Source organism: Pteropus vampyrus, unplaced genomic scaffold, assembly GCF_000151845.1.
Source record: "Pteropus vampyrus isolate Shadow unplaced genomic scaffold, Pvam_2.0 Scaffold350, whole genome shotgun sequence".
NCBI classification, from domain to species: domain Eukaryota; kingdom Metazoa; phylum Chordata; class Mammalia; order Chiroptera; family Pteropodidae; genus Pteropus; species Pteropus vampyrus.
Genome location: NW_011889131.1, coordinates 420,688 through 432,340, shown reverse-complemented (window position 1 = coordinate 432,340; position 11,653 = coordinate 420,688). Strand labels below are relative to the sequence as shown.

The 11,653-nt window shown below is 37.5% G+C and overlaps 1 long non-coding RNA gene and 1 other non-coding gene across 2 annotated transcripts in view; one reads left to right on the top strand and one right to left on the bottom strand.

The window, feature by feature from the left end:
* LOC111731136 overlaps positions 1–11,653 on the top strand; it is a 151,998-nt gene that overhangs the window by 22,865 nt on the left and 117,480 nt on the right. The gene's annotated exons all lie outside the window — the stretch shown is intronic.
* Positions 4,801–4,919, bottom strand: LOC111731139. The gene has a single exon (XR_002776975.1). It is a non-coding gene; the product is annotated as a 5S ribosomal RNA (ribosomal RNA).

Genomic DNA, 11,653 nt, shown 5'->3' with positions numbered 1-11,653 from the left:
ATATAAAGATTGCCTTTGTGCCAAACCACCCAAATCATTCCTAAATAGGCTGAAAACATCATGACGCTTTGCTCACCACATACTTTAGCATGCGTCTCCCAGGAAAAAGAGAATTCTCATACACAACCACACTGTTAACGGATGTAAGGAAATTAACACAAATTTAATATTATCACTCAACAAAAAGTCCATACTCAAATATTCTCAATTGTCCCAACAATGTCCTGTATAACTTTGTGAGAATCTGGAAGATTGTTAAAAGGCGATTATCTTTTTCTCTCTTTTCTTTCTCTTTCATTTCTAAGACTTAAGACCAGGATGCGTTCTTAAGTCTTAAAAGACACTTTTGATTCTTGAGAGCTAAGAGTAGTGGTTCTCAAACTTTTTGATCTCTTACTTCATAAAAATTATTGAGGAACCCTCAGTAGTTTTGTTTATTCAGGTTATATTTATTGGTATTTACTAAGGCAGAAATTAAAATAGAGGAAATTTTAAAATATTCATTAGCTCATTTAATAGTAACAATAATACACCCATTACATGTTATCCTAAATAACATGTTTTAAAAAAAAGAACTATATTTTCAAAAAAATTAATGTGGAGGGTGGCTTTTTGTTTTCTTTTTGCAAATCTCTTTCATTTGTGGCTTAGAAGACAGGTGACATTCTCATACTTGCTCTTATATTTGGTCTGTCGCAATACACCATTTTGCTTAAAGTATATTCGGCAGGAATTTCATACAGATATGTAGTTAGAAAAAGGAGTATTTTACTAGTTGTTTCAGATAACTTACTATTCTTTGATAGTTCGCCAAAGCGTAACAGTGGTAGTTTCTTGAAGGTTAATGCAATGTGGAATGTGAAGCCTTATCAATGAAATTTTTGTGCTCTGTGAAATTAAGATCTAGTGATCTTGCACTTTCAATAATTTTTATTCATGCATTGAAATACATCTTTTTTTCTTCCTTTGTTTTTTTGGGATTTTTTGGTTTCCCCAGTTCTTGAAATTTTTCCAATTTTTGGTTGTTTTTTTTAAAAAATCACATTCATCAATCACTAACCTCACCTCATCAGAAATGTCTCTAAGTATTGGAAAGCTATCAAGCTCGTGGTGTATACAAGTTTTCCAATATTTTTATTTTTTCTTGAAAATTCCAATTTTACCATTGTCAACAAATACTGATGGTTGCTTCTTTTTAAATGACAGGCTCATTTTCTTCATTTTCAAGAAAATGTCTGTCAAATACTCAAATCTAAATACGCATAGTATTATGTCTCGTCATTTTTTCAGGTAAAAGTGGTTGGTGCTCCATGAACCACACAGATAGTTCAGCTCAAGCTCAAATAATCACACAGGTGCTTTTTTTTGAGATGACCATTGTCCTTGTTTGTAGCAAAGTGTTTCATGAATGTATACACTCTATTTTGTCATACTAAATATTATAAAGACATGTACTCTGAAGTTAAAATTAAGTAACATTATGACTTTTCTTTTTTTCCACCAAGGATATTCTAAAAAGAAATGCGCGTTTTGTCCCCCTACAATACAAGTACATGTGGTTGAAAGATTTTGCCAATGAGTAGTTTGGTGCTACTTTCTTGATTTAAGTCATCGGCAATTTTATCCACTATTGCTAATGTACCATCACTGCAAATGCCAACATAGTTGGTCCAAATAAAACATGAGATATTTAAAAATTATTCAAAGCTTTGAATATTTCAGTACTACTTGTGTTTATTGCCAAGCACTCATGTAAAACATCTTTGATCATTAGTTGGTGCTAATACCAAGCAAATTCAAGAAAAACTATAAGTCTAGTCATATCTATAGGCTCATCTATAACAAAATGAAAGTGCAATTCTGCAGATGAGATATGAACTCAATTTTCATGTTTACAGCTAAATAATTTGTCAAGTTATTATAGTTTTGGAAAGTGGCAGTGTCGTGATTTCTTTATCCAAAATTTCATCCCGCAGGCATTCAGCAAATGTCAAATGTAGAAGCTTTAATAAAGTCTATTATTGTGTTCCCTTCTCTAGCCAATGCTTTAGACACTGAATCTCAAAATGATGCCACCGTTTAACTGACACCAGAATGCTATTCAACAATGTTCTGTTGCATAAGACACGACGATTGAGGTTATAAATTATTGTCATCTATAAAACTGAAAAAGATAGCTTTCATTATATTTTTATTTTTTAATTACAAATTTTCCAGTTTCTTCAGAGTAGTTTCTTTGTTCCATGAGTCAAAGAACCCTCCGATATGTCAAGTTTACCTTTTTTAGAATTTAATGATAGACAGTACAGTTGTGGGTTGGGGTGACTTTTGGATTGCCCCCAGGGGTGCAAGCTGGTTGCCAGTGGAGCCAACCATGTGATTAGATGGTTGAGTTAGAACTTTCGATCTCACATCCCCATACCTTTTCCCCCCAGAAGAGAGAGAGGCTAGAGATTGAATACAATCCCCAGTGGTAACTGATTTAATCGGTCATGCTTATGTGATGAAGGTTCCATAAAAAACCCCAAAGGTCTGAGATTAAAGAGCTTCTGAGCTTGTGAATACATGGAGATTAAGGGAGAGTGGTTTTCTCAGTGGGGGGCATGCAGGCTCTGTGCCCTTTCCCCATACTTTGCCCTGTTCATCTCTTCTGGCTCTTCTTGAGTTACATATTTTTATAATAAATTAGTAATCCGGTTAGTAAATGTTTCTCTGAGTTCTGTGAGCCTCTCTAGCAAATAAATCAAACCCAAGGAGGAGGTTGTGGGAACCTCAAACTATAACTGGTAGGTCAGAAGCACAGATGACAAACTCAACTTGTAATTGGCATCCGAAATGCGTGTGTGTGTGGCGGGGGGGAGTCTTGTGGGACTGAACCTTTAACCTGTGGGGTTGTTCCCGAACCAAATGAAGGTCCACCCACCAAATGTGCAGCAAAGCCAAACCCTGAACATCAAGGTCAGCAATGAAGGAAATAAAGATGTTTATTTACGGGGCTTTAAGAAAGGAGAATGGGAAGCTCTTGCTTAAAATCCAAACTTTCCGCTGGCTTTTAATCAAGAGTTTTAAAAGGAAAGATTGATAGTTAGGGGTTAGGGGGAGCAGTCTGGTAGGCAGAAATGCTAAGGTGCAGGTTTAGATTGGAGAGCGTTGGAACTTGGCTATGTATGTTAAGACATGGTAAGGGACTTCAGCACTGGATCTTCTTGCACAGTGGACCCTTTGCTTCTGAAAGAGTTCTGATGTTCAGGTTCTGGTCATGTCCCGGTCCTTTGGATCCATGAGGAGGGGGCAGGTCTTAGAGGGGTCAGGTCTGGGTGCAGCTGGAGGTCAAAGTTCTCTCCTCTGTACATGCTTCAGCTGCATGACTTGTGATTTTGGTCAGATGTCTCTGAAAAGCAACTCAGTATCTTATTAGAAAGAGGATAGGGCCATTTTGAGTTGGTTCTGTGGTTGTAGGATATGACCTTGTCCTCAAGTATATGATGTTGGAATAGTTTTGAATTGTAGGACATTCAGCTGGTGTCACAGAATTGTGACATCATCCCATCCCCAGTATGTTGTAATTGGGTTTTGGAATCATAGGTTTAAATAACTTATTTTTCGTCTGGCATTTATTTGTTTCGTTTCCTCATCTGAAATGCCTGTTTGTAGAAATCTTCCTTGTTATTTAAATTGCAACTGTAATTAGCAATTTTGCTAAATTTGCTCAGCCTTTTGAAGCAAAATTCAATGTTCCTTACCCTGTTTTTACATAATATTTTGTTCATGCTACTAATATAGCATCTGTCCAGTTGTCTTTTTCTACAATTGTATGTTTGTCTTGCACAGTCCGAGACAGATGTCAGTGACCACCTGTGATGACTACTTAAATTTAAGTTAACTAAAACTGAATAAAATTAGAAATTAATTTCATTAGTCGTACTTTCCTCTTCAGGGATTCAAGAGCCACATGTTGCTAGTGGCTACCATATTGGATGCACAGATATGAATTTCCATCATTGCGGAGAAACTGAATTACCTCATAGTAAAGACTGTTCATCTTTGTGTCACCAGGATTTTCACAGTGTTTGAAAAGGAATAAACACTTACATTTTTCCAAACATGAATCCATTTATCAGGGCCATGCCAAGGAGATAGGGCTCATGTGCACATACAATGTCAGTACGTGCAGTGTAGAACCAAAACCAGCTGGTAAGTTAAAAAGTCAGGATGTTGGGAAAAGACTATAAAACACGAGAGCCTCTTGGGATGGTAACGATGAGAGCATGACCAGGGAGTTAGATGCTGGATGAGTCAGCAATTCAGGGCCAAAAACCAGACGAAGATTTGTCTGATAAAATGTGGACAAGGATTTTCCTGGACAGGTGTTGTCTGCACCCTCGTTAAATGATTAAGAATCTTCAAGCTGCTCTAAGGGCATGGCTTCTGTCAGATGGGAGACGATGCTCCCTAATCATTTGGGAAATGAAACTGGACAAAATATAAATGTAAGTTTTGGATGTAAAATGTATAAATTATAAACCACATACACACTGGAAACTATACAGGTCTGGGTCGAAAACGTCCTGCTATCAGGAAGTTCACATTCTTGATAGAGAAACACACATATAGACGACTAGATAGAATAATACAACTATGCTATTATTAACATGAAAAGGTGGAGCCTGTTGGTAAGAATAATTAATAGTGCTGTTTTTTATTTACTTATTTTTATTTTTTAAAATTTTTTAGGTGAGGCAACCCTTGGTTGATCTCACAGATTGCAAGGACTTTGTCAGTTTACAATCCCTTATTTTAAGCCTACAGCACCTGGTCTTCCTAGGTGGTCTCCCATCCAAGTACTAACCACGACCAACCCTGCTTAGCTTCCGAGATCAGATGGGATCGGGCTTGTTCAGGGTAGCATGGCCATAGACAATAGTGCTGTTTTTTATGGTCACATTTTTCCAAACATGAATCCACCATTCGCATAGTACAGTGTGGGTATGGAGATATTTGTCAGATAGAGGAATATATCACCTCTTAATGAACATGTTTACTTTTAATTCTTGTAATCTGAGCCTTACCTCTTCATTACAGTTTGCTAAAATGCCTCCAAATTACCAACGCTAGAACAATTTTACCTCTGAATATTTGGACAACTTTCCTTTCATCGGTAGACAATCATTCAATAAAGGTTGGTGGAGCATCTACTGGACACCCTACAAACTGCTCGGTGTTTTGGAAGATGACATGTAGGTCCTTGCCTCAGATAGCTTAGAATTTGAACAAGAATAATGCGCTTAAAAATATTGCCACCAATCTAATAGAATGTACATGAAATATCAGATGAATGGTATAGACACTAAGTACTAGGCCGGTTCAGAGGAGGGAGGGATATTTTCCAGCTGGTGCAATCCAGCTGTTGTGATTAATCAGCTTGAGGATGCCCAGGGGGATGGGGGCTGGGTCTGTTTTCTGAGGCCCTTACTGTTTATTAAGCCATTCCAGGAGTAAGGAAACTGACCCCAGTGAAAAAGTTCCAGTCTGGCTTCTTCTTTTCTAGAAACATGCTGGCAAGTGGACTCCTTATTGTAATTCAATGAACAGCAGCTTGAAACAACTGTCACAGCAGATTGTGTCCTGTTTTTTTTTTTTTTTTTTAAGCTTCTCCTGGATATGAATAAGATCCTTTGGGAACCTGCAAAAATTTCTTAAGGTCACAAAAGTACCATTCTGTTGTCTAATTCTTGTATATTACAAAAGGTCTCCTTATTAATTGTGTACTTGGGAAAAATCTGGATTCTCATAATTTATTTATAATTCATGGTAATACGAAGTAAAATCTGGATTTGAATTTCAATTTTGTCACTTGCCAGCAGTGTCACCTTGGAGAATTCAGTCTCTCTGGTCTTTCCTCATTTTTTCCCCCTCACAGATTTCTCCTTTTAATCTCAAGTATGTAAGTGTCAAATAACATCACACATGACTGGTTGATCCAATAATTAGCATTCAGCTTAATAAGATCCAAGATCTCTTGTTTAATTATATATTTTTTCTTGATCAGATAATTCTTTCTGTTCCCTTTGAGTATAGATTATATTTTACTACCTCAAAAATAATTACCTCAAGAAGGGAGACAATCAAACCTCCATTGGGAACACCTAAAATAAGGCCTGCATTTTTAAATATTCATAGGAAGATACTCCACTTAAGTTTACTGTCTATCATGGCTGTAGAGAGATACAGGTTTTGGGGTGCTGAAACATTGTTCAATTGTTCATTTATTCCTTCTCCAGGGCTCTTTCTCTAGTTATATAGATCTTAGTTTCTGATCTGTTTTATTTTCTTTCTCCCTGAATAACTTCTTTTTTAAAAATACTTTATTTTTTTTTAAGAGCAGGTCTAGGTTTACAGCAAAATTGAAAGCAAGGTACAGAGATTTTCTATCTACACCCTGTCTCTACACATGCGCAGCCTCCCCCATTATCAACATCCCCATCCGAGTGGTACATTTGTTATAATAGATGAACCTACACTGACACGTCATAATCACACAAAGTCCTTAGTTTACATTAGGGTTCATTCTTGATGTTGTACATTCTATGGGTTTGGACAAATGTATAATGACACGTACCATCATTATAGTATCCTATAGATTAGTTTCAATGCCCTAAAAATCCTCTGTGCTCCACTTGTTCATCCCTCCCCCCACCCCCAGCTCCTGGCAACCACTGATCTTTTTATTGTCTCCATAGTTTTGCCTTTTCCAGAATGTCATATAGTTGGAAACATACTGTGTATAATCTTTTCAGATTGGCTTCTTTCAATTCGTAATATTCATTTAAGGTCTCTCCATGTCTTTTCATGGCTTGATAGTTTGTTTCTTTTAGCACTGAATAATTCATCTTCTGAATATACCACAGTTTATTTATCTATTCACCTACCGAAGAATACCTTGGTTGCTTCCAAGTTTCAGCAATTATGGATAAAGCTGCTATAAACATCTGTGAGCAGGTTTTGTGTAGACATAAATTTTCAGCTTCTTTGGATAAATCCCAAGGAGTGTGATTTGTTGGATCATATGGTAAAGGCATATTTAATTTTGTAAGAAACTGCCAAACTGTCTTCCAAAATGCATTCCCTCCAGCAGCGAATGAGAGTTTCTGTTGTTGCGCATCCTAGCCAACATTTGGTGGTGTCAGCATCCTGGATTTTGGTCATTCCCATAAGTGTATAGTGGATCCTTATTATTATTGTAGGGAAGGCCGGAGTTGAGACTTGCAGTCGGCCACTTTTCAGATAAAGTTCTGAAACCTATTTTGCCCTGGAGAGTAGGACTTCATTATGGAGATTGCACTGGGTGTATTTTTTAAGGGTTAATTTTCCTCTCCTGCTAGAGCCAGGACAGGATCTTCCTTGACTCTTCACAGTGAGACCCTGGTGGAATGCCTGGAGATAAAAATCCATGAAAGTGTAGCGGGTCCCTCTGAGACTATGCACCCACAAGTTTCTCACTCTCAAGCTGGTGCACACTCAGCCTTGAGCAATTCATTAAAATTACCATTTAAGCGTTCCTACTAGCTTGTGACTTTTGCAGCTTCTGTTCCAGGTAAGCAAATCTTGGCTATTAGTCTCTGAATTTGCTTTTATCTTCAGATTTCTTGTGTTAAAAGTATATACATTGACTATTGTATTTGAATGGACCCACCATTCGAAATGAGCTGGATTTTGCATATGTGTTTTTCTCAAATGCAAATCAATTTTGACTCTAAAATTACACTTGGTTTTCAAGCCTTCTCTTTAAGTGTCTAGGGAAACATTGAGAACAGAAGAAAGGATGAGCTTTGCATTACATTTGGAATTTAGTGATTTTTTTCAGGTTCCGTTTTATTTCTTGAGCTTATGACAACAAGTTTTTGTATTTTCAGAGGGGCACTATGAAAAATCTTATAATTCCTTTTACCTGTAATTCGTAGTTTATGCCTGAAATTGAGAAATAGGAAGAAAGTTTTCTGTTGCTTTAGGGTCCCCCGCTCCCCAATGGGAGATCAGAACATTTGGTGGTAAAATCTGTCCATTTATTCTGCTATTTTTCCATGGATTAGACTTATTCGAGGGACACTTAAGTGACTGACCTATTACCAAATCAAAATGGAAGGAAGAATACTGCCTCTTTCTGTTCAGGTCGGTGCTGGCTCACGGGACCTGGGGGATTTCATGTTCCTCCCCTCAGACCATGGAGGTCTGTGTGTTGTAGACACGTGTGCTGCAGCTGCGTTTGTTAAACTGGACGGCCATCCTTAAGGGCACAGCCACGCAATCTACAGTCAACCAGCACCATGTATGGTGTATCTTACAGCAAATCATTAAAAAATACTTTAATGATATCAGTTTTTATTACATTATATTACAAAAATTGGAAAATAGAGAAAAATAATAAGCCAATTTATTTCACAATTAATTTTCTCCCTTTCATATATTTCCTTCCTTACTCCTTTTTCTTACATATATTTTCCATATAATTGCATTTATAGTTAATGTAACTACGCAGTGTAGTTAATGTAATTAATAGCATAATAAGCTTCTGGTCACAATTTTGATGTGTGAGGATTTTTCCCCATACTACCAAGAAATTCTCTGATTCCAGCTGGCTGTCTTATAATTCAACTTAATTTTGACACTCTCTGCCTGGAGATAGCATCAGATCCCACAGGTTGAGGGCTCAGTCCCAGAAAACTGCCCCCACTTCAGATACCAATCACTAGTCCAGGTTGTCCCCTGTGCTTCTGACCAACTGACTCTGAATCAGAGATTCCCACAACCTCCTCCTTGATTTTGATTAATTTGCTAGAGCAACTCACAGAACTCAGGAAACTTATTGGATTACTGGTTTATTACAAAGGATGTTGAAAAATACAAGTCAACAGACAGTACAAAGAAATAAAAAAGGGGAGATCCTGAAAAAAAGAGCTTCAGTCCTCCAGAATTTGGGGCTCGGCATGGTGGCTTGTGGAAGTGTTCTACTTCCGCAGCCTGAAGAATTTCCAAACCTCCTTCTTTTGAGTTTTTATGGAGGCCCATTTAAGAGGCATGATTGATTAAATCATCTGCCATTGGTGATTGATTCAACCACCAGCCCCGCTCCTCTGCCTGGAAATCAGAGGTTGGGACTCAGAGTTCCAACCCTCTATTCCTTGCAAACACCTCCCCCCATCTTTAGGGGATTCCCAAAAGTCACCTCATTAACATAAACTCAGCTGTGGTTGAAAGAGACTTGTTACGAATACCAAGATACTCATTTTACCTTTATGGCTGTGAAGCTATTTCAGGAACTGAGGATAACAGAACAAATATTATAACAAAATGTGCTCCCATAGCTCTTATCACTCAGGAAATTCCAAGGATTTTGGGAGCTGTGAACTGGGAACCATGGACAATGACCAAATATATATTTATTGTAAATCACAATATCGCACATAGTTAATGTTAATAAAGCAGGATACAATTTGTTATGGACTGAATTGTGTTTTCCTCAAATTCATATGTTGAAGCCCTGATCTCCACTGAGACTGCATTTGGATATAAGGCCTGTAAGGAGATGACAATAATTAATTGCCATAAGGGTAGAGCTCTGATCCAATAGGACTGATGTCCTTATAGAAGAGGCAGTGACACCAGAGATCTCCTCTCTCTCTCAAGCATGCAAGAAGAAAAGCCTTGTGAGAACGCGGTGAGAAGGTGGCCATTTGCAAGCCAGGAAGACAGGCTTCACCAGAAACCAAGACAGCTTTTGGACTTCCAGCCTCTAGAACTGTGAGAACATAAATGTCTGTTGTTTGAGTCACCCAGTCTGTGATATTTTGTTGTGGCAGCCTGAGAAGACTAATACATCTATGCTGCTACATAGTCTTATAATCAATATTTCAGTGGCTGCAATATTGGTCATTATATCAGAGTTTCCCAGGAGTTTATTGCATAGAATGGTAGTCATGGAGATGAGAGACGATGTGGTAAACAAATAAACAAATTGTATTCTGTGGTCAAATAAGTTTAGGAATTACTGGGTTAAACAAATAAGCGGTCTTCATTTCTTTATGGCATCCAGGGCCTTTGCTATATAATACTCATTGTCAACCTTCAAGAGGTTACACTTCTCTGAACTAGTGTTCTACGGCACAAGGTCTAAAAATATTACATTTTGTAATACTGAATTTTCTATTTGGCATTTAAACTGCTTTTATTAACACACTGCGATGAAAGAATAAATGAATAAATTGTTTTGTTCTCTTTGAAGTGCAAATTTGGGTTGGAGTTCACTTGGAATAAGTAAGCAAGCTGTATGAAACCCATCTCAGGGTATTTATTCTTAACTGAGCTTTTTAAGATTATTATTTACTGAATATCTGTTCTTTTCTTCTGATTGTCAATGAGCTTAGGAAAAGGCCTATTAAGGTGAAAAATAGATTCTTTAAGACTTCCATGAGATAAAATGCTAAAGCAGTTTAATTTAGATATGTTTTTGGGGGGATTATAAGGGAAAGTAATATGGCCGTAACACTAGATAAAAAGAGAAATAATCTAGAGATGCTCAACAATCTGGGTCCAAGGGTGTGTGTGTGTGTGTGTGTGTGTGTGTGTGTGTGTGTGTGTGTGTGTGTGTGTGTGTATTTGAGAATTTATGTGTGTTTGGGTGTAAATAATAAGGGGTAGAAGAAGGGTTGTCGTGAGATCTATTGGGGTGCTTAAAATGTTACTCTCCCTCTTAGTCCTTTGTTAGGTCATGGAGACTTAATTGTAACCATACTTGTGAAACTGAGAGCACACATAGACTCTAACAAACCTTGTAAGTCAGTGGTGCACAGGTGCTCTGCTTCCTAGGTTTACCACTCCAGGCTATAGAATTTTGCTCATGGAGGAAGTCAGACATCTTTATTTCTGTGTCTGTCTCTGTCGCTGTCACTGTAGCTTTATCTGCATCTAAATTAACATCTATATCTACATTGATGTCTACATCTACTGCTTTCACTTGGGAAATTTTAAAGGAAGCAATGTGATTAGTTCAGATGATTCAAGCCACACTCTGAAATTAGAACTATAAATATTCTGATATAGTTGACTTAAAGATAACAATACACATACATACTAACAATGAATAGAATAGGGTTCTGTTCCTTTTAATATAGGAAACTTTTAACCCTAAGTGTCTAAGAAGAATTTCTGTTTCAGTTCATTTCGATTCTCTTCTTGCATTGTCAAAATTTTGATAATTCTCATTAACATGAGAGGGAAATGATCAATAACCAATATGAACAATCAATCAAGTTTCACTTTCACTACCAAGTCCTTTTAATTGACTCTGTCAAGAACGCTCTCCATCGACCTGGGCTCACTCGTTCGTTACTGCAGGATGACTCCTTCATCCTTCTCTCTGATCCGTTCTGCACTGAGTGTTCTGTGCTTTGTATTTGGGCACGTATTGGTGTTCTTCTCCATTTCTTTTATTTCATTGTTTTGACAGGAAGAATTACTTCCCCATGTAGATTCTAGCTGGACAGAAATATGAATCCCACATTACCTGTCTACCAACACTGCATTCTGAAGGACGATGCCTCACTCCAGGTCTGAAGGGCAGCAGCCATATTTTGTTTCATGTACTTTTCCCTCCAAT